Source organism: Bos indicus, chromosome 10, assembly GCF_029378745.1.
Source record: "Bos indicus isolate NIAB-ARS_2022 breed Sahiwal x Tharparkar chromosome 10, NIAB-ARS_B.indTharparkar_mat_pri_1.0, whole genome shotgun sequence".
Taxonomy (NCBI): Eukaryota; Metazoa; Chordata; class Mammalia; order Artiodactyla; family Bovidae; genus Bos; species Bos indicus.
The window spans coordinates 102,076,220-102,098,599 of NC_091769.1; the positions used below are offsets into that span (position 1 = coordinate 102,076,220).

Genomic DNA, 22,380 nt, shown 5'->3' on the forward strand with positions numbered 1-22,380 from the left:
GAACATCTGGACGTTCATGGTTCACGTATTGCTGAATCCTGGCTTGGAGAGTTTTGAGCATGTCCTTTTCATTATAAGGGACTGGAATGCAAAAGTAGGAAGTCAAGAAACCCCTGGAGTAACAGGCAAATTTGGCCTTAGAATACAGAATGAAGCAGGGCAAAGGCTAATAGAGTTTTTCCAAGAGAACGCACTGGTCATAGCAAACACCCTCTTCCAACAACACGAGAGAAGACTCTACACATGGACATCACCAGATGGTCAACACCAAAATCAGATTGATTATATTCTTTGCAGCCAAAGATGGAGAAGCTCTATACAGTCAGCAAAAACAAGACCAGGAGCTGACTGTGGCTCAGATCATGAACTCCTTATTGCCAAATTCAGACTTAAATTGAAGAAAGTAGGGAAAACCACTAGATCATTCAGGTATGACCTAAATCAGATCCCTTATGATTATACAGTGGAAGTGAGAAATAGATTTAAGGGCCTAGATCTGAAGATAGAGTGCCTGATGAACTATGGAATGAGGTTCATGACATTGTACAGGAGACAGGGATCAAGACCATCCCCATGGAAAAGAAATGTGACTTCACATTCCAGGATGTCTGGCTCTAGGTCAGTGATCACACCATCGTGATTATCTGGGTCCTGAAGATCTTTTTTGTACAGTTCTTCTGTGTATTCTTGCCACCTCTTCTTAATATCTTCTGCTTCTGTTAGGTCCATACCATTTCTGTCCTTTATCGAGCCCATCTTTGCATGACATGTTCCCTTGGTATCTCTAATTTTCTTGAAGAGATCTCTAGTCTTCCCCATTCTGTTGTTTTCCTCGATTTCTTTGCACTGATCACTGAAGAAGGCTTTCTTATCTCTGCTTGCTATTCTTTGGAACTCTGCATTCAGATGCTTATATCTTTCCTTTTCTCCTTTGCTTTTGGCTTCTCTTCTTTTCACAGCTATTTGTAAGGCCTCCCCAGACAGCCATTTTGCTTTTTTGCATTTCTTTTCCATGGGGATGGTCTTGATCCCTGTCTCCTGTACAGTGTCATGAACCTCATTCCATAGTTCATCAGGCACTCTATCTATCAGATCTAGGCCCTTAAATCTATTTCTCACTTCCACTGTATAATCATAAGGGATTTGATTTAGGTCATACCTGAATGGTCTAGTGGTTTTCCCTACTTTCTTCAATTTAAGTCTGAATTTGGCAATAAGGAGTTCATGATCTGAGCCACAGTCAGCTCCTGGTCTTGTTTTCGTTGACTGTATAGAGCTTCTCCATCTTTGGCTGCAAAGAATATAATCAATCTGATTTTGGTGTTGACCATCTGGTGATGTCCATGTGTAGAGAGTCTTCTCATGTGTTGTTGGAAGAGGGTGTTTGCTATGACCAGTGCGTTCTCTTGGAAAAACTCTATTAGCCTTTGCCCTGCTTCATTCTGTATTCCAAGGCCAAATTTGCCTGTTACTCCAGGTGTTTCTTGACTTCCTACTTTTGCATTCCAGTCCCTTATAATGAAAAGGACATCTTTTTTGGGTGTTAGTTCTAAAAGGTCTTGTAGGTCTTCATAGAACCGTTCAACTTTAGCTTCTTCCGTGTTACTGGTTGGGGCATAGACTTGGATTACTGTGATATTGAATGGTTTGCCTTGGAAACAAACAGAGATCATTCTGTCGTTTTTGAGATTGCATCCAAGTACTGCATTTCGGACTCTTTTGTTGACCATGATGGCTACTCCATTTCTTCTGAGGGATTCCTGCCCGCAGTAGTAGATATAATGGTTATCTGAGTTAAATTCACCCATTCCAGTCCATTTTAGTTCGCTGATTCCTAGAATGTCGACATTCACTCTTGCCATCTCTTGTTTGACCACTTACACTTTGCCTTGATTCATGGACCTGACATTCCAGGTTCCTATGCAATATTGCTCTTTACAGCATCGGACCTTGCTTCTATCACCAGTCACATCCACAGCTGGGTATTGTTTTTGCTTTGGCTCCATCCCTTCATTCTTTCTGGAGTTATTTCTCCACTGATCTCCAGTAGCATATTGGGCCCCTACTGACCTGGGGAGTTCCTCTTTCAGTATCCTATCATTTTGTCTTTTCATACTGTTCATGGGGTTCTCAAGGCAAGAATACTGAAGTGGTTCGCCATTCCTTTCGCCAGTGGACCACATTCTGTCAGACCTCTCCACCATGACCCTCACGTCTTGGGTGGCCCCACACGGCATGGCTTAGTTTCATTGAGTTAGACAAGGCTGTGGTCCATGTAATTAGATTGACTAGTTGTCTGTGATTTGGTTTCAGGGTGTCTGCTCTCTGATGCCCTCTCGGAACACCTACCGTCTTACTTGGGTTTCTCTTATGTTGGACGTGGGGTATCTCTTCACAGCTGCTCCAGCAAAGCACAGCCGCTTCTCCTTACCTTGGACGAGGGGTATCTCCTCATCGCCGCCCCTGCTGACCTTGAATGTGGAGTAGGTCCTCTAGGCCCTCCTGCGCCCGCGCAGCCACTGCTCCTTGAATGTGGGGTAGCTCCTCTCAGCCGCTGCCTCTGACCTCGGACATGGGGTAGCTCCTCTCAGCCACTCCTGCGCCATTGCCGTTGTGGCCTGGCACTCTCGGCCGCTGCCCCTGACCTCGGGTGGGGGGTAGTAGCTCCTCTCAGCCACGCTTCTAACGGTAATGGTAGTAGTAGATAAATGCAAAGGACCGCGCAGCAGAAGCACGCCAGCTGCGACGGACCACGGAGAAGCATGGCCGAGAGGAGCTACCCCACACCCCGAGGTCAGGGGCAGTGGCCGAGAGGAGCTACCCCACATCCAAGGAGCGGTGGCTGCGCGGGTTCAGGAGGGCTGAGAGGAGCTACTCCACGTTCAAGGTCAGGAGGGGCAGCAGTGAGGAGATACCCCTCTCCAAGGTAAGGAGAAGCGGCTGCGCTTTGCTGGAGCAGCCCTGAAGAGATACCCCATGTCCAAAGTAAAAGACACCCAAGTAAGACGGTAGGTATTGTGAGAGGCATCAGAGGGCAGACACATAAACCATAATCACAGAATTGCCTTTACACTTTTGTAAAAAAGAATCAGTTCTAATGAGGTGGATGAAACTGGAGCCTATTATACAGAGTGAAGTAAGCCAGAAAGAAAAACACCAATACAGTATACTAATGCATATATATGGAATTTAGAAAGATGGTAACAATAACCCTGTGTACGAGACAGCAAAAGAGACACTGATGTACAGAACAGTCTTATGGACTCTGTGGGAGAGGGAGAGGGTGGGAAGATTTGGGAGAATGGCATTGAAACATGTATAATATCATGTATGAAACGAGTTGCCAGTCCAGGTTCGATGCATGATACTGGATGCTTGGGGCTGGTGCACTGGGACGACCCAGAGGGATGGTATGGGGAGGGAGAAGGGAGGAGGGTTCAGGATGGGGAACACATGTATACCTGTGGCAGATTCATTTCAATATTTGGCAAAACTAATACAATTTTGTAAAGTTTAAAAATAAAATAAAATTTAAAAAAATCAGATGGACATAAACGCGTGAGTCTATTTGTGGACCCTCTATTCTGTTCCAATGATCTATTTGTTTATACTTATGCTAATATTTGTTTATACTTATGCTAACCCTCTCTTGAAATTACCATATCTGTATAAATCTTGAAAGTAGTGTTCAGATCAGATCAGATCAGATCAGTCGCTCAGTTGTGTCCAACTCTTTGCGACCCATGAATCGCAGCACGCCAGGCCTCCCTGTCCATCACCAACTCCCGGAGTTCACTCAGACTCACGTCCATCGAGTCAGTGATGCCATCCAGCCATCTCATCCTCTGTCGACCCCCTTCTCCTCCTGCCCCCAATCCCTCCCAGCATCAGAGTCTTTTCCAATGAGTCAACTCTTCACATGAGATGGCCAAAGTACTGGAGTTTCAGCTTTAGCATCATTCCTTCCAAAGAAATCCCAGGGCTGATCTCCTTCAGAATGGACTGGTTGGATCTCCTTGCAGTCCAAGGGACTCTCAAGAGTCTTCTCCAACACCACAGTTCAAAAGCATCAATTCTTCGGCGCTCAGCCTTCTTCACAGTCCAACTCTCACATCCATACATGACCACTTAGTGCTCTAATTTTGTTCTACTTTTTTAGCTATTCTTAGTCCTTTGCATTTCCACATAAAATTTGCGGGTCAATTTCATTAAAAACAAAAACAAAAACAAATGTGGCTGGGATCTTAATTGATGCATGTTGAATTTATAGGTGGATTTGGGGAGAACCGAGATCTAAGCAGTATTGAGTTTCCCAACCCGTGTACAGAGCGTGTCTCTTCATTAACGTAGGTCTTTACGTCTCTCGGAAATGCTTCATAGCTTTCAGTGTGCACGCCTTGCAAATCTTTTCTCAGATCTACTCTTAAGTAGTTCATATTTATTATGCTGTTATAAGTGGTATTGTTTTAATTCCTTTTGTTCATGGCTAACATTTAGAAATATAATAGATTTCTGAATATTGGTCTTGTGTTCTATAACCTTGCTAAATTCATTTATTAGTTCTGTACAATCATGTTGTTTGTAAATACAATTTCACTTCCTTCTTTCCCATCTGGATGCCTTCTATTTCTATTTGCTGCCTTATTGCACTGCCGAGGACCTCCATTACAATGTTGAAAAGAAGTGGTGAGAGCAGACATCCTCATCTTATTCCTGATCTTAGGGAGAAAGCATTTAGTCTTTTCACACTAAGTTTGATGTTGCAGTTTTTCACAGATGCCCTTTACCAAGTTGAGGAAGATCCCTTGTACACCAATTTTGCTAAGAGTTTACATCAAAAATGGATGTTGGAATTTCTTGAATCCTTTTTCTGTGTCTATTGAGACAATCATATGACTTTTTCTCTTTTAGTTTTCAATCTGGTGAATTACAGCTACTGATTTTCAAATGTTAAACCAAACTTCCAGTCCTGAAATAAATCCCATTGATGATGATATATTATTCTTTCTTTATATTGTTAGAGTTGATGTGATAAATTTCTTGTTTGGAAATTTTTTCATCTAGGTTCATGAGGAAAATTTGTCTATAGTTTCCTTGCAATGTCTATCCTGTTTTTGGTATTAGGGTAAGTCCTTACCTAATAAAATGACTTGAGAAGTATTCTCTTCTCTTCAATTTCCTGAAAGAGTTCATTTGGAATTATTTTGTTCTTAAATGTTTGGTAGAACTTACAGTAAAGCCATCTGGACCTGGAGTTTTCTTTGGGGGAAGCTTTTTAACAACAAATTCCATTTCTTTGATATAGGATTTTTCAGATAATCTCCTTGTTCTTAAGTGAGGTTTGGTGGTTATCTTTTAGGCAGTCTGTCCCTTTCTCCTGAGTTGCCGGATGTATTGGATCCGTGTTGTTTATGATGCTCCCTGATCCTTTCAGTGTCTGTAGCGTCTCCAGGGGTGGCATCTCTCTCATTCCTGATACTGGCAGTTTGTGTCCTCTGTTTCTATCCTGAACGGTCCTCAAATGGTTTTGTTGAAATTCTCAATAAAGATCTTTTAATTCCATTGATTTTTGTTTCACTGATTTTTCTCTGTTATTTTTCTATCTTCTACTTCATTGACTTCTGCTCTGATCTTTATTATTTTCTTCCTTCTGCATTACCTTGAACTTAATTTACTCTTCCTCTTCCAGCCTCTTAAAGTATAAACCAAGGTATAAATTGGAGACCTTTTTCCTTTCCTAGTATAGGCATTTTGTGTAATAAATTTCTAAGTACTACTTTAGCAGTTTCCTACAAACTTTGATACATTGTGGTTTTATTTTCTTTCAGTTCACAATACTTTCTAATTTAATTTTTGATTTCTTCTTTAAAAATGTGTTATTTAGTTTCTAAACACTCAGGGATTGTCCAAAGATCTTTCTGTTATTGATTTTTAAATTAATTCCATTATGGTCTGTGTCCCTTGGATAGCAAGGACATCAAACTGGTCAATCCTAAAGGAAATCAACTCTGAATATTCATTGGAAGGACTGATGCTGAAGCTGAAGCTCTAGTACTTTGGCCATCTGATGCAAAGCACTGAGTTGTTGGAAAAGACCCTGATGCTGGGAAAAACTGAGGGCAGGAGGAGAAGGGAGCGAAAGAGGATGAGATGACTGGATGGCATCACTGACTCAACGGACATGAGTGTGAGCAAACTTTGGGAGTTGGTGAAGGACTGGGAAGCCTGGAGTGCTGCAGTCCATGAGTTGCAAAGAGTCAGACACGACTCAGTGACTGAACAACAAATGGTCTGTGAAATAAAGAGCTAGACAAGCTTGAGATGTTCTGCAGGCTCCGGAGGAAGGGCTGGCCTTTGACTGGGAGATAATGTGATTCACAGCATGGGTCTTGGGCCACACCATACCACTTTGACCTCTGAAGAGACTAGAGACCAAATAACTGAGTTCCATGGGCACTCTGTGCCTACATAGCTGACCTCCAACATGAACCTGGGTATGGTAGCCTGAGCACCCTTCCCCCACTGGCAGTACACCGTTAGTGCTGCCCCGTATCACTGCCAGGAAAACGAAGTGCCGACCATATCATCCCACTGTGATTAGATGACTTAAATTTGGAGCCGGTCTCTTTTGGGCTCTACCCTATGTGCCTTTTGCCTGTAGTAATTTTCACCTGTAGCTTTTTGTTGTAATAAACTGTAACCATGCGTATGACAGCTTTTCTGAGTTCTATGACTCTAGTGAATCCCTGACCTGCAGGTGGTCTTGGGGATCCCTGATAGAGGTCAGAGAACATATTTGAACTCTTCCAATTATGTTGAAACTTGTTTCTTGCCCAGACTGTGATCAATCTTGATAAGAACCTTGGAAGGAATGTGCCTCCTGCTGTTGGCTGGGTGACACATAAACGTCAACCAGGTAAAGCTGCTGTACTGTGTTGTCCCGAGACATGAGTCTGAAAAAACTCTGGGAGAAAGTGAAGGACAGGGAAGGCCGGCGTGCTGCAGTCCCCGGGGTCACAAAGAGTCGACCTGACTTAGTGACTGAACAACAAGGTTTCTGTATCCTTATTGATCATCTGTCAACTTGTTCGATCACTTATTGGAACAGGGTATGAAAGTCTCCAAGCATAACTGTCAGTGGTTGCTTTAAGGTTTAATGAGTCCCAGTCCATTCCAAATGATATTATAGGTCTCCCACATGTAGAACACCTTTACTATCGCATACTTCCATTTCTTTTTTGTCCTGATTTTCTTATACATTATGTTTTTACATGGATTATAAATCCCGGTCCACATGATTATTATTCTTATTGAAATGGCCGATTATCTTGTCAAGACATTTTAATAATGTGGAAAAAACTGATACAGTCACTGATACAGCGATGACTTCCACTGCTCTTCGTTCCTTTGTGCAGATTCAGCTTTTCCTTCCCCTAAACAGATTCCTTTACCATTTCTTACAGTGCTGTTCCATTGATGGTGAGGCTTTTCAGCCACTGACTGTCTGGAAAAGGCTCTATTCAGCTCCGTGTTTGAGGATATTTTCATTTTCATTCACTCGACAGTCTGCCCCCGCCCCTACCCCAGTCTAAAGACGCTCTCCGCGATTCTCACTTGCATGGTCTCTGACGATGAACCTGCCGTCACCCTGTTTACTCACCTGCATGTAACGTGTCTTTTTTCTGGCTGTTTGTAAGACCTCCCCTTTGTCACTGATCATGAGCAATCCGGATTATGAAGGGCTTTGGTTTCGTTTTCCCCATGTTTATTGTGCTTGGGCCTCACTGAGCTTTCTGGATCTGAAGATTTATAGTTCTCGTAAAATTTGAAAACCATTCAGCCATTATTTCTTCAAAGTTTTTTGTGACCCTTCCCCTTTCTTGCTTGCTATACTAAGTCACTTGTGTCTGACTCTTTGTGATCCCATGGACTGTAACCTGCAAGACACCTCTGTCCATGGGGATTCTCCAGGTGAGAATACTGGAGCGGGTTGCCATTCCCTTCTCCAGGGGATCTTCCCAACCCAGGGATCAAACCCGAGTCTCCTGCAGCTCCTGTACTACAGGCGGGTTCTTTACCACTGAGCCACCAGGGAAGCCTCCCCTTCCTTAGGGGTCTCCAATTACACACATTCAGGTCACCTGAAATTATTCTGCAACTCACTGATGTTCTTTCCACTTTATAAAAAGTTTTCACTTTTTTAGATGGTGTCTACTGCAATGTCTTCAAGTTCACTGATCTTTTTATCAATGTCTATGGCACCCCACTCCAGTACTCCTGCCTGGAAAATCCCATGGATGGAGGAGCCTGGTGGGCTGCAGTCCATGGGGTCGCTAGGAGTCAGACACGACTGAGCGACTTCACTTTCACTTTTCACTTTCATGCACTGGAGAAGGAAATGGCAACCCACTCCAGTGTTCTTGCCTGGAGAATCCCAGGGACAGGGGAGCCTGGTGGGCTGCCGTCTCTGGGGTCGCACAGAGTCGGACACAACTGAAGCGACTTAGCAGCAGTAGCAGCAGCAATCTGCCATTAACTACATCCAGTGTATTTTTCATCTTGGACATTGTAGGTTTCATCTTTAGAAATGAGATTTAGTTCCATTTTTAATGCCCATGTCTCTACTAAACTTTATGAACATGAAGAATATACATCATACCTGTTTTAATGTCTCTCCAGTCCTAAGTGCTCAATATTCACTCCCTATACATTTAGAGCCAAAGTTGTTTACGTGGCTGCAAAATAAAAGAAATTCACTAAGCATCCTCTCTCTGTTTCAACCTCTTAAAATGTTGTCCAAAGGAGAATACAAGATAAGTTGAACAAATTCACTATTCAGTAGAACAGCTACAAAACTACTCAAAAGCAAGCACTTGATCAGAGCTTCCTAACTGCGCTTTAAGGGCTCATTTGTGCCAAATTAAAACCTCCAGAAAACAACACAAAAGATAAACTGTTTCATTATCTGCCTTCTGCTTCTATGAGGAGCAACCAAATAATGTGCAAGTCGGTATCAGGGATTTAATATAAAGGAAACAAACTCCACAGTATGCCAAAGTGAGTGAGTGAAGTCGCTCAGTTGTGTCTGACTCTGCGACTGTAGCAAAGACCGCAGCCTACCAGGCTCCTCTGTCCATGGGATTCTCCAGGCAAGAATACTGGAGTGGGTTGCCATTTTCTTCTCCAGGGGATCTTCCCGACCCAGGGATCGAACCTGGGTCTCCCAATTGCAGGCAGACACTTTACTGTCTGAGCCACCAGGGAAGTCCTACAGTATGTCAAAGGACCAGGAGAAAACATGGGTCTAGTCCTTGGCACTTTACACGGCAGGCGGGACACTGACCACTAAGGTTCCTGAAGATGACCAAGGCCCTCGGGGAACAGCCAAACCCAGTGAGTCAAAGAAAAGACAGATCTAGGTCAACACAGTTTGGCTCTCACCTGTACCATACATTCTGGACTACGAGAAGTCCACTCTCCCAGGGCTGTAGTCCCACAGCCACGTATAGTCGGTAAGGCAATTCAAACCAGACAGACAACTTCATCCTCCACTGTGAGGACAGACTTGTCATGGTCTGTGGATTCCTGTTCTAATTAGGGAGCGACATGAACACCTGGCCACCCACTCCAGTGTTCCTGCCTGGAGAATCCCATGGGCAGAGGAGCTGGCGGGCTACGGTCCACAGGGTTGTGAGAGTCGGACACGACTTAGTGACTACACCACCACCACCATGAACAGCCAAGGCCCTGGCTGCCACATGGGCCTTTGGCAAGGAGCCCATTCTCAGGTAGGAGGCCACTCGTGGTAAATATCGCTCCGTTCCTTCTCCCAAATGCTGTGATGTTCCTTCCATGTGCCACCACACACATCTCAGAGCAACAGCAGAGTCTTGATCTACCACAGTGAATTCATGGCGATGCAGCTCAGTTCCAGAATATGCAGTTTTCTGTCAAAAGCTGCTTACAGGACCTCTGGACTAGATTGTAACTTTTCAAGTGTCTAGGATCAGGTCAACACTGTCTGAGAAGCAGAGTTCTGAGGTCATGGTCCAAACTGGCCCTCATTAACATGTCAGGTGGTGCCTTGTCTGTTTGGAAAGCTATCATCAATAACGTTTTTAGTTATGTTCTTTTTTCCAGAGAAATGCACGGCAAGAAAGTGAAAAACAGACTTGAAAAACAGCTGGTATGACAGCTTAATGAACAGCTCAATAAGATCTGCATCTCCAAAATCAAACCTGGGTACCAGAGAGTAGAAGTTAAGTGCTCCATGACCAAGCATCAGGGCCAGCTTTAAAGCATGGGTCAAAAAAGTGGCTGACTATGTGCTGTGACTTAAAGAATGCTAAGTAGGATTTCCCTGGAGGTCCAGTAGTTAAGAATCCACCTGCCAATGCAGGGCACATGGGTTCAATTGCTAGTCCAGGGAGATCCTACATGCCACGGGGCAACGAAGCCCATGTGCCATGACTACTAACCTACACTCTAGAACCTGAGAGCTGCACCTACGGAAACCCACGCACCCCAGAGCCCGTGCTCCGCAACTACAGAAAACCTGCGAGCAGCGAAGAAGACTCAGCACAGCCAGATGATTAACTAATTAAAAAACAAAAATCAGTAAGTCCTTAGGCTTGAAAAAAACCAGAATACTGAGTAGCCACTGGACCCCAAATTTATCTCCCTTCCCCATGGGAAAGTCCCACAGAGGGGCGCACTTCTGAAAGTTCCTTTCCATAAAGGGTAACACATTTTGATTAAACTGGTGACAATAAATTCATCTAGGTCACACCTGACTGCTTTGAAGCTCTTGAGCATGAATTAGCCTGTGCAATGGGTACCATCCTCCTCCCAATCTTGTGGGAAAAGAAACAGGAGCTCCCTAGCTTGTCTAAGGTCTGCACAGGGGCCAGAACTGAGGTTACAGTGGAGCCCCTGAGCTGGGGCAAGTGCATCCTGCCCCAGGTGACGTTCGAAGCACCTGAGGCGGATGGGCTGCGGGAAGCAAAGGTGCTGTGCGAGCGTCAGGGAGCGTGCGCCTCACGGTTGGGAGGGGCGCCAGGCAGTGAGGGGCAGCCGGCCCTGGGCCTGCTGGGGCTCACGTGTGTTCAGCCTCCTAATCGCCCCATTTAGGTGCATCTTTGCTGCTGTTCAATCCTCAGTCGTGTCCGACTCTTTGCAACACACAGACTGCAGCTTGCCAGGCCTCCCTGTCCATCACCAACTCCCGGAGTTCACTCAAACTCATGTCCATCGAGTCAGTGATGCCATCCAACCATCTCATCCTCTGTCATCCCCTTCTCCTCCTGCCTTCATCCTTCCCAGCACCAGGGTCTTTTCCAATGAGTCGGCTCTTTGGATCAGGTGGCCAAAGTATTGCAGCTTCAGCATCAGTCCTTCCAATGAATATTCAGGATCAATCTCCTTTAGGATTGACTGTTCAAGGGACTCTCAGGAGTATTCTCCAGCACCACAGTTCAAAATCATCACTTCTTGAGGACTCAACCTTCTCTATGGTCCAACTCTCACATCTGTACATGACTACTAGAAAACCCAGAGCTTTGACTATACAGACTTTTGTCAGCAAAGTGATGTCTCTGCTTTTTAATACACTGTCTAGGTGTGTCATAGCTTTTCTTCCAAGGAGAAAGCATCTTTTAATTTTATGCCTGCAGGTGCCATCTGCAGTGATTTCCGGAGCCCAAGAAACTAAAGTCTGTCAGTGTTTCCATTGTTTCCCCATCTATTTGCCATGAAGTGATGGAACCAGATGCCATGATCTTAGTTTTCTAAATGTTCAGCTTTCAGCCAGCTTTTTCACTCTCCTCTTTTACCTTCTTCAAGCGGTTCTTTAGTTCCTTTTCACTTTCTGCCATAAGGATGGTGTCATCCGCGTATCTGAGCTTATTGATATTTTTCCCAGCAATATTGATTCCAGCTTGAGCTTCATGCAGCCTGGCATTTCACAGGATGTACTCAGGATATAAGTGAAATAAGCAGGGTGACAATATACAGCCTTGATGTATTCCTTTCCTAATTTAGAACCAGTCTGTTGTTCCATGTCTGGTTTTAACTGTTGCTTCTTGACTTGCATACAGATTTCTCAGGAGGCAGGTAAGGTGGTCTGGCATTCCCACCTCTTTAAGAATTTTCCATTTTGCTGTGATCCACACAGTCAAAAGCTTTAGCATAATCAGTGAAGTAGAAGTAGGTATTTTTCAGGAATTCTCTTGCTTTTTCTATGATCCAATGGATGTTGGCAATTTGATCTCTGGTTCCTCTACCTTGTCTAAATCCAGCTAGTATATCTGGAAGTTTTCGGTTCATGTACTTTTGAACCCTACTCTGGATGATTTTGAGCATTACCTTGCTAGCAATGTGAAATGAGTGCAATTGTGCAGTAGTTTGAACATTCTTTAGCATTGCACTCCTTTGGGATTTGAATGAAAATTGGCCTTTTCCAGGCCTGTGACCACTGCTGAGTTTTCCAAATTTGCTGGCATACTGAGTGCAGCACTTTAACAGCATCATATGGCAAACTGGACTCTCCTTTGTTTCTTTCCACACAAGGTTTCATCACCTCTGAAAAGGAGCTCCAATTTTTCTCCCAAGTGCTGTACATCCCTGAAAGTCTGGCTAAGGAAGTGGACAGCTACACATCTCATTGCCAAAAAAAAAAAAAAAATCCTCTGATCACTGAGGGGTTAACCCTCCCCAATTCTTTCAGGACTGTCTGAATTTGAGATCCCTTAGCTACGAGCCTGATCTGGGCATGCAAGACTGCACAGTTCCCACAATAACATAGGTTCATTTATCAAGGCCTTACTCAGCATCCAGCAGTATGCCTGGGCTTGACACACACCACTTAAATCCTCCAGGCCACTCTTGCAAGGAAGGTGTTAGTAACACTTTACAGATAAGATTGAACCTAGAGTCCCACACTGAGTAAATGATAAAGCCAAGTTTCAGCCCCTGGTCTATCTGACTACAAACCTCTGCTCATAACATCCTGCCTCACTGAGCTGCTGACAGCATACTCAGTGTCCGATAAGAGCGGTGACGTTAAAAATGAGTTTCAAATTGCAAAGGCAAAGAAACTGATCCACAGGGCAGGGTTTCATCTCCCACAAGGAGCTGCATCACCCTAGGTGAGTCCCTCTCCCCTAGGAGAAGAGAGCGACAGAGGATGAGATGGCTGGAGAGCATCGCCAGTGCAGTGGACATGAACTTGGGCAAACTCCGGGAGATAGTGAGGGCCAGGGAAGCCTGGCATGCTGCAGTCCATGGGGTCACAAAGAGTTGGACATGACTTGGCAACTGAACAGCAACGAGGCGAATCCCTGGATCGCTGGGCCTCCCAGGCCTCATCTGTGCCACAAGGGCGGAGTTACTAGAACACCAACTTGAGCCGATGACTCTGCAGGACTAACAGCCAAAACAAGCATTTTTGTTTTTTTTCAATTGATTATCATGAACAGGGAATTAACTTATGAAGTGAAGCAACACAATAAAAGGCTATAAAATATAACTTTGGGCCCTATGTACTACAACATTAGGCATCGTTTCCTTGTGTATCATAACCGTGTATCGTAATCTCTGAAGCCAGGCTGGGGCCAGGTACACCCCGGGGCTTTGCTGCAACATGACCCACAGCGGAGTTTATAACTGGAAGGACCAGAAAAACCCCACTACAACAGCATGTCTCTGTGGCAAGGACTTCAAAGGCAGCAGGACAATTTGAAGGGATCTCAATTTCCAAGGTCGAGAAGTAACTCAGGAAAAGAGATTCAAGGTTCTCAAAGCAAGTCCTGGCCCCAGGTTGCTGGCCGTGCATTCTCACCTGTAGAGCAACTGGGTTCCCACAGGTTGTTCAGTTCAGCACAACGCAAGCCAGGTTCCAGGTGTAGAGGCTTTCTGCACAGTTTCCACACAATGCAGTGCGCGGGGCCACAAAGAGCCAGACACAATTTAGCGACTGAGCACGACACAGCACGCTGCAACACGCATGCGCAGTCACTCACTTGTGTCCGGCTCTTTGCGGTCCCGTGGGCTGTAGCCCCCCAGGCTCCTCTGTCCACGGGATTTCCCAGGCAAGAATACTGGAGTGGATTGCCGTGCCCTCCTCCATGGGATCTTCCCCACCCAGGGCCTGAACTCATGTCTCTGACGTCGCCTGCATAGGCAGATGGGTTCCTTATCACTAGGGCCACCACTGTAGCATGTATCAATACCTCGTTCCTTTTTTTCAAACAGAGGGGAAATTCACATGACAAGAAATGAGCCATTTTAAAGTGAAGAATTTAGCGACATTTATGACATTCATGATACTGTACAACTTCCACTTCTATCTAGCTCCAACTGCGTCAGTCTTATGGCTGATATTCCACCGTGTGGAGATAACACATTTTACTTACCCATTCATCAGCCAACCGACACTTGGGTTCTTTACGCTTTTTGGATATTATGAATTATGCTACGAATATCCACGTACTGGCTGTTGTATGGACATACACTTCCACATCTCTTGAATATATACCTTAAATAGAACTGGGAGGTCAAGGGGTAATCCCAGGTTTCCTTGCAACATTTCTAATCTTTGTGCCCAAAATCACCAACTGTGATCTGCAACCCATACACTGGGTAAAATAATAAGTGAAAATACACAAACGTGAAAAATACATGAAAGTACATAATTAGACAGACTTGGATTCAAACCCTCGCTTCTCCATTTTCTAGCTCTGTGACTTTGAGCAATTTCCTCAATATCTTGGGGCCTCTGTTTCCTCAAGAAGCAGATGAAAATAAAAGCATTTTCTCTAACCGATTATTATGAGGTTAGTCCGGTCCGGGCTACTATTGATAAACAGTAATTGTTATTATCAACTAAGGACCTTTCCTTAGTTTTCTTAGTTTTCTTCAATGCAAAGATATAGAGGAAAACAACAGAATAGGAAAGACTAGAGATCTCTTCAAGAAAATTAGAGATACCAAGGGAACATTTCATGCAAAGATGAGCTCGATAAAGGACAGAAATGGTATGGACCTAACAGTAGCAGAAGATATTAAGAAGACGTAGCCAGAATACACAGAAGAACTGTACAAAAAAGATCTTCAGGACCCAGATAATCACGATGGTGTGATTACTCACCTAGAGCCAGACATCCTGGAATGTGAAGTCAAGTGGGCCTTAGAAAGCATCACTACGAACAAAGCTAGTGGAGGTGATGGAATTCCAGCTAAGCTATTTCAAATCCTAAAAGATGATGCTGTGAAAGTGCTGCACTCAATATGCCAGCAAATTTGGAAAACTCAGCAGTAGCCACAGGACTGGAAAAGGGCAGTTTTCATTCCAATCCCAAAGAAAGGCAATGCTAAAGAATGCTCAAACTACCGCACAATTGCACTCATCTCACATGCTAGTAAAGTCATGCTCAAAACTCTCCAAGCCAGGCTTCAGCAATACGTGAACCGTGAACTTCCAGATGTTCAAGCTGGTTTTAGAAAAGGCAGAGGAACCAGAGATCAAATTGCCAACATCTGCTGGATCATGGAAAAAGCAAGAGAGTTCCAGAAAAACATCTATTTTTGCTTTATTGACTATGCCAAAGCCTTTGACTGTGTGGATCACAATAAACTGTGGAAAATTCTGAAAGAGATGGGAATACCAGACCACCTGATCTGCCTCTTGAGGAATCTGTATGCAGGTTAGGAAGCAACAGTTAGAAGTGGACATGGAACCACAGACTGGTTCCAAATAGGAAAAGGAGTACGTCAAGGCTGTATATTGTCACCCTGTTTATTTAACTTCTATGCAGAGTACATCATGAGAAATGCTGGGCTGGAAGAAGCACAAGCTGGAATCAAGATGGCCAGGAGAAATATCAATAACCTCAGATATGCAGATGACACCACCCTTATGGCAGAAAGTGAAGAGGAACTCAAAAGCTTCTTGATGAAGGTGAAAGAGGAGAGTGAAAAAGTTGGCTTAAAGCTCAACATTCAGAAAACGAAGATCATGGCATCCGGTCCCACCACTTCATGGGAAATAGATGGGGAAAGAGTGGAGACAGTGTCAGACTTTATCTTTTTGGGGCTCCAAAATCACTGCAGATGGTGACTGCAGCCATGAAATTAAAAGACACTTACTCCTTGGAAGGAAAGTTATGACCAACCTAGATAGCATATTGAAAAGCAGAGACATCACTTTGGCAACAAAGATCCTTCTAGTCAAGGCTATGGTTTTTCTAGTGGTCATGTACAGATGTGAGAGTTGGACTATGAAGAAAGCTGAGTGCCGAAGAATTGATGCTTTTGAACTGTGGTGTTGGAGAAGACTCTTGAGAGTCCCTTGGACTGCAAGGAGATCCAACCAGTCCATTCTAAAGGAGATCAGCCCTGGGTGTTCTTTGGAAGGAGTGATGCTAAAGCTGAAACTGCAGTACTTTGGCCACCTCATGCGAAGAGTTGACTCATTGGAAAAGACTCTGATGCTGGGAGGGATTGGGGGCAGGAGGAGAAGGGGACGACAGAGGATGAGATGGCTGGATGGCATCACCGACTCGATGGTCATGAGTTTGAGTGAACTCGGGGAGATGGTGATGGACAGGGAGGCCTGGCGTGCTGCGATTCATGGGGTCACAAAGAGTCGGACACGACTGAGTGACTGAACTGAACTGAACTGAAGGAACTTTCCTGGGGAGAAGAGCAATCCTCCTCAACTTTCTGAGTGTCTGTAAAATATAGAAAAGCAACGAGAAGACAAAGCAATCAACTGCATCCCCACCACTTGGAATCAAGCACAGTTAACATACTAGCACGCACCCTCGATCTTGCTAATACACGTGTGGATGTGCTCAGCTGCTCAGGCATGTCCGACCCTCTGCAACCCCATGGACTGTCACCCGCCAGGCTCCTCTGCCCATGGAATTTCCCAGGCAAGAATACTGGAGTGGGTTGCCATTTCCTCCTCCATTGTTAATACATGACGCAACTTAAGCCTCTGGTCTTGGTTCCAGTTTCTTTCCTAAGAAGAGTGGACTCATCCTCCTCAGGGGATCCCTACAGCACAAAGTGTAGCCCTAACGACAGCAAGGAATCCGAATGGCCAGTGAACTGCTGAGCCTTCCCTTTCTCCATCCCACGGGTTCTCTCGAGGCACCACGGCTGGGCTTCACAGAGCGGGACCCGGTCCTCTCCCTTGAGAAGCCACATCACTAGGATGGAGGAGACATTTCCACCACAAGGTAAAAAGCACAGTGACTGAGCCAGACATGGTATCAGAAGAACTAAGTATGAGTACCTCAGTGTACCTTCAACTAAGCCCCAAACTTTCTTTGGGCTCCTTAAGTCTCTGTTCCCCAAATAAGAACCAATGAGGAGTCGATCAACACAACATGAAATATGAATATGGGTCAGCAGCAATAAAAGGGCTCTTACTCTTCTTACACCATCTAAATATAAACAGGAAGCTTTGACTTGCAACCTGAGATGTGTGGCATCCAGCCTCCCAGGACTCGCAGAATCATTAATTCTAGGTGGGAGGAGGCCTGCGGGAGCACCACTGCGGGATAAACAGCTCCGGACAGCTCAGAGGGCAGGTCCGCAGCAGGACACGGCCTCACGGCTCCCCTGTTCTCACACCCGTGCTCCCACATTTTCTGGAGCTTGCACATGGACAAAACAACTCCGCAAGGACCCCCAGACCCCCACTTTGCGCCCACTTCCCTCCACTCTTGCATAGTTTTCTACTGAACTGTTTTCTCACTGCCCCTGAAGAGATCTCGACTTCAAAAAAGTAAGCAGCAGCTTCTGAAGGGGAAAAACTGAACCCCTATCTTCTCTCTCCTCACTCTGCAGGCTCAAAGTGTGTGTTTGTGTGTTCAGTTGCGTTGACTCTTTGCGACCCCAAGGACTGTAGCCCTCCAGGCTCCTCTGTCCCTGGGATTCTCCAGGCAAGAATACTGGAGCTGGTTGCCATGCCTTCTTCCAGGGGTCCAACCTGAGTCTCCTGTCTCCTGCATTAGGAGGCAGATTTTTCTTTTCACCACTAGCACCTGGGCGGCCCGGGCTCAGAGAGGGTGCATTATCTGCCCCAGGTCACACAGCACTGGCTGAGCGAGCTCGCCTCCAGGGCGAGTTCACGGGCGCGGGGATCGGCCCCCCAGGAGCAGAACCCTCCTGCCAGGCAGGAAGGGCCTCCCTCCAGTGTGACAGGCCGGGCTCTGGCTGCAGGGTACCTAGAAGGCCCGTCACCAGCTCGCCCCCACCCCTACAGATCTGGATCGGGTTCTGCCAGCTCTAGACGCGGTTCACCTCAGGGAAAAGGCTAAGACAATGCTCCGTGGGCGTCCTTATCACCAGGGGCTTCCAGTCCTGAAAGCTGGGGTCTGTCCACTCCTGCTAACCCTCCCCGCTCAGAACGCACTCCCACAACTCCGCGCTCTTTCCCAGGGGTGCCTGCACCCCTGTTTAACTTGCCGAGCCCCCTGCGGGGCTCCCTGTGAACGTGAGACCGCAGAGGGCGGCGGAGGACGGACCCCGAGGCCGGCGAGGACGGCCGAGACCCAGGGGAATCGCCCACACGAGGCACGGTCCCGAGGAGCGGCCCCGGAGCCCGCGGGAGGCCAGCCGACCCGAGGATAGAGGCGGCCGGCGAGCGCGGGCAGGACCCAGAACCCCCCGCGCGGCGGCGAGGCCGCGGCGACTCCGCGCATGCGCGGCCTCGGCGGGCGCGGCCCCGCGCCCCCTGGCGGCGGCGGGAGAACCGCCCGGCGCCCCGGCGTGAGAGGCCCGCGCACGCGCGTCCCGGCGCACGCGGCTCCGCGCCCCCTGGCGGCGGCGGGGAGAACGGCCGACGCCGGGGCGTGAGGGGCCCGCCTCGCGCCGCGACTGCGCCTCAGGCACCCGCTGCCGCGCCTGACGTCGAGTTCCGAGGCCCTCACGTGGCCACGGCGCCCAAGAAAGCTGTTCAGTCAGAAGCCCGAGTGTCGCCCCCGCTGTTCAGGGCGCGGGCTGTTCTCCAGGACGCCCTGCAACCTCCGACCAGGCCTGGGGGCCCGCTCCCGGCGCCTGGGGGAAGGCGGCCTCGCTCGGGGCGGCGTTTCTGCTCCTGGGCGGCCTGCACAAACGAGGTACCGGCCGGTCCATAAGGCAAGCGCCTGCCGGCAAGGGGGGAAAGAACTGGCGCTGAAGCAGAGGGTCCGCCTTGTGGTCCTCTTAACGGGGGCGGCACCGCGTAAGGTGTAAGGGTTTTGGGGGCAGGTGTGCGGAGGGTGTCTGGAAGGTTTTTTAAGAATGCTGTGCGTGCGTTCTCAGTCATCTCTGACTCTCTGCGACCCCACGGACTGTAACCCGCCAGGCTCCTCTGTCCGTGGGATTCTCCAGGCAAGAATCCTGGAGTGGGTTGCCATTTCCTCCTCCAGGGATCTTCCTCACCCAGGGATCGAACCCACAGCCCCTGCATTCGCAGGCGTATTCTTTACCACTGAAGCCACCTGGGAAGCCCCTAAACATGCTGTAATTACTAATAACTGACTACTGTTACTCCAGAACCTGGCTCTTAGTACGAGCTTAACAAACCCGAGTTCCTCTCCCTGTCTTGCAAGGTTGCACCGTGCCCTGAAGGGCAGACACAGGTCTCTGGCTTATGGGTCAAGGCAAGGGACTGGGCAGGGGGTCCAGCCAGGGTCCAGCGCAGCTTCCTCTGCTGCGCTCGTTGCAGGGGGTCGGGGCGGGGAGCCCGCAGAGCCAGCTCTGACACCTTCCTCTCCGCAGTACAGTCTGTGCTCTGCTCCCGCCCCCAGAGAGCTCTGAGCTTTCCAAATACGGACGCTTTTTTCATTCCCAAAGCATCAGGAACATTTGGGGGAAGAAAATGAACACCAGACAGGGCCTGGAAATGATAGAAGCCAAGGGATGGGCTGTGGCGGCATGAGCGCTCTGCTAGGAGTCAGGAGTCCGGGTTTTAAAATACTAAATAGAAGCCTGGACCACGTGATCTTTTAGAACCTGGCTAGCCTCAAGGGGATCCTAGAAATAAGGACCCAAATCCCAAGAATGAAAAATACAGCAACTGGCATGCGCTGCAGGGGAGAAGACTGCATTAAGGAGGCCCGAAGAGTCCCTGGGTTCCAAAAAGCGAGCTCTGGGAGATGGGGTCTAAAGAGCCCAACAAACTGAAAGACAGGTTACACACTGAGATGATTCCACCTGAAGGTGAGCATGGGCAGAAGAGGAGTTAGAGACAAGATTATGTGTCTTATAGCAGACCCAGACCAAAATCTATTTTCTTTTAAAATGGAGAGCATTTCAGAACACACTAAAAACACTGCACTCCTGCTTAAGAAATTTTTGTTACTTAGGTGGCATTTATCTATAGAAGATAGATAGCGTGGTCCTGAATGCCAGGGGAGTTGTGTAGAGAACCATCCCAGCACACGTAGTCCTGTGTGGCAAGCACGTACCCTGGTTCACATGCTGGGATCTGCAGCCAGCAGCCTAGACCTGGCCCAGCCCAGAGCCCACCCCAGAGCAGGCACTCGCATATTTGCTGGTTGAGTGAGTTCATTAATCATGCAGTCATAGTCTGAGAGAGGCACATGACAGATGTGATAATTAAACAAAAACGGAATGCCAAGCTGGATGGTGTTCACTAGAAATAGAGGTGGAATTGGAGGAAGGAGAGGGCTCGAGTGGATGATGGTGCTGGAGAGGTTGTCAGCGAAGGAGACTCCAGGCTGGAGGGGGAAGCCAAGCGGAGGTGGGAAGGAGCCCGGCAGAGGTGAGGCAGGCAGGCAGGCAGCCGGCAGGCAGCCGGCAGGCAGGGGAGCAGAGTGTGGGTGGGATGGAGCATGGCCTGGACCCAGCTGGGCCAGACCGGCCAGAGCCTCCAGGACCGAGAAAATGCACGCCCGGCCTAGACTCATCCCGGTCAGCAGAGCTTATCCAGAGCTGGAGCTTCAACAGGAAGGAAAAGGGAACAATGGGGAGCGGGGGAGTGCTGTCCACTCCCGACGCCCGCAGCGTATGTTTTTCTGTGGTACATTCAACCTCGGACTGCGTACAGCCTTCATCACATTTTAACTTCGACCTACTTAAGGATTAAATCTGCCACAGATGTACAAATGCTCACGTGCTTTAGGTCAAACCCAGGGGAAGGCTGTCTGTCACCTGCGTCCCTTCTCCCTCTGTGAGCTGAGCCCTGGCAGGCACTGTGCCTGAGGTTCAGCTCCCCTGTTACATGTTGGACTGCCTGCCTGCCTCACTTGGTGGTCCCCTGAACGAGATTCAGCCACTCCTGGGTTGAAACCAAGTGTACACACAGTCTGTCCCCAGACCCTGACCAACAAACCGAAAGCCTGGAGACCCTCCTGCTGAGAGCAGCAGCCCCAGAATGAGGATGGGTCCCTGCACAGCACCCCCTTGTAGTCACAGAGGTAGCATGGTGCTCACCTGCACCCCCGTATCTTCACCCCACCCTCCTAGGAAGACTGGCGGCTCCTCTATGATCCTCACCTGGTTGAACAGCAGCATTACCTGCCCAGAGAGCTAAGCCAAAAATCTCACAGTCACCTCGATTCCTTCCTCAACCACACAGCATACATACCATCTCCATGGCCTACTTCAATTCTGGCTTTTGCACTGTCCACTAGGACAAAGGAGTCAACTCTAGTTCTTTCAAATAAAGGAGATCTAATGTATGGAACTGTCTGCCTAAGTGATGAAATGGATGAGAAGCCAAACAGGATGGCATGGCATCCCCAAATTCTGCAACAACAGGAAGGCACGAACATCCCAGGGCTGGAAAGAATCGAGGGATGAGGTGGAGTTAAAGAGTGGAGAAGGTGGGCTGCTGGGTGGGACCCAGAAGGAACCGCAGAGGAAAGGTCTGTCTGGCTGCAGCGGGAACAACTGAAGACGTATGGCTGCTGTCAAAGGTGCTGCCTGAGGTGGCTCCTCCTTCCTCTTGCCACCTGGAAACAGCCTCCAGAAGTCAAGCCCCCTGAAATGCAGAACCCAAAGCCAGCTCACCTCTCCAACCATTCTCCTTCCTCATAAGCTTTAATTCCTTCTAATCTGTTTTCCACTATTTGCCAGAAAAATCTTTCTTGCTCATGAACTTAATTAAGTTATTCCTCCTGCTCACCTGACAGTGGCTGACAGCCTCCTAGCAGGAAAAACTAGGACCCATCCACCAGGGTGACTTTGCTAATCAATTGCAAATATAGGTAGTCCTGCTTCCCGTGGCTACCACATGAACTGAGTTCACTCTGTAACATGGGTGAGCAGCTACTCACGGTGTTATGATTATTCTCTTATAACATTTTATATTGGAGTTTAGCTGATTAACAATGTTTTGGTAGTTTAAGGTGGCGAGCAGAGGGA

At 47.5% G+C, this 22,380-nt stretch overlaps 1 protein-coding gene across 6 annotated transcripts in view; it reads right to left on the minus strand.

Annotated features, from left to right (window-relative positions):
* The window catches only part of TTC7B (tetratricopeptide repeat domain 7B), a 275,490-nt gene that overhangs the window by 203,013 nt on the left and 50,097 nt on the right, over window positions 1-22,380 (minus strand). The window lies entirely within an intron of this gene.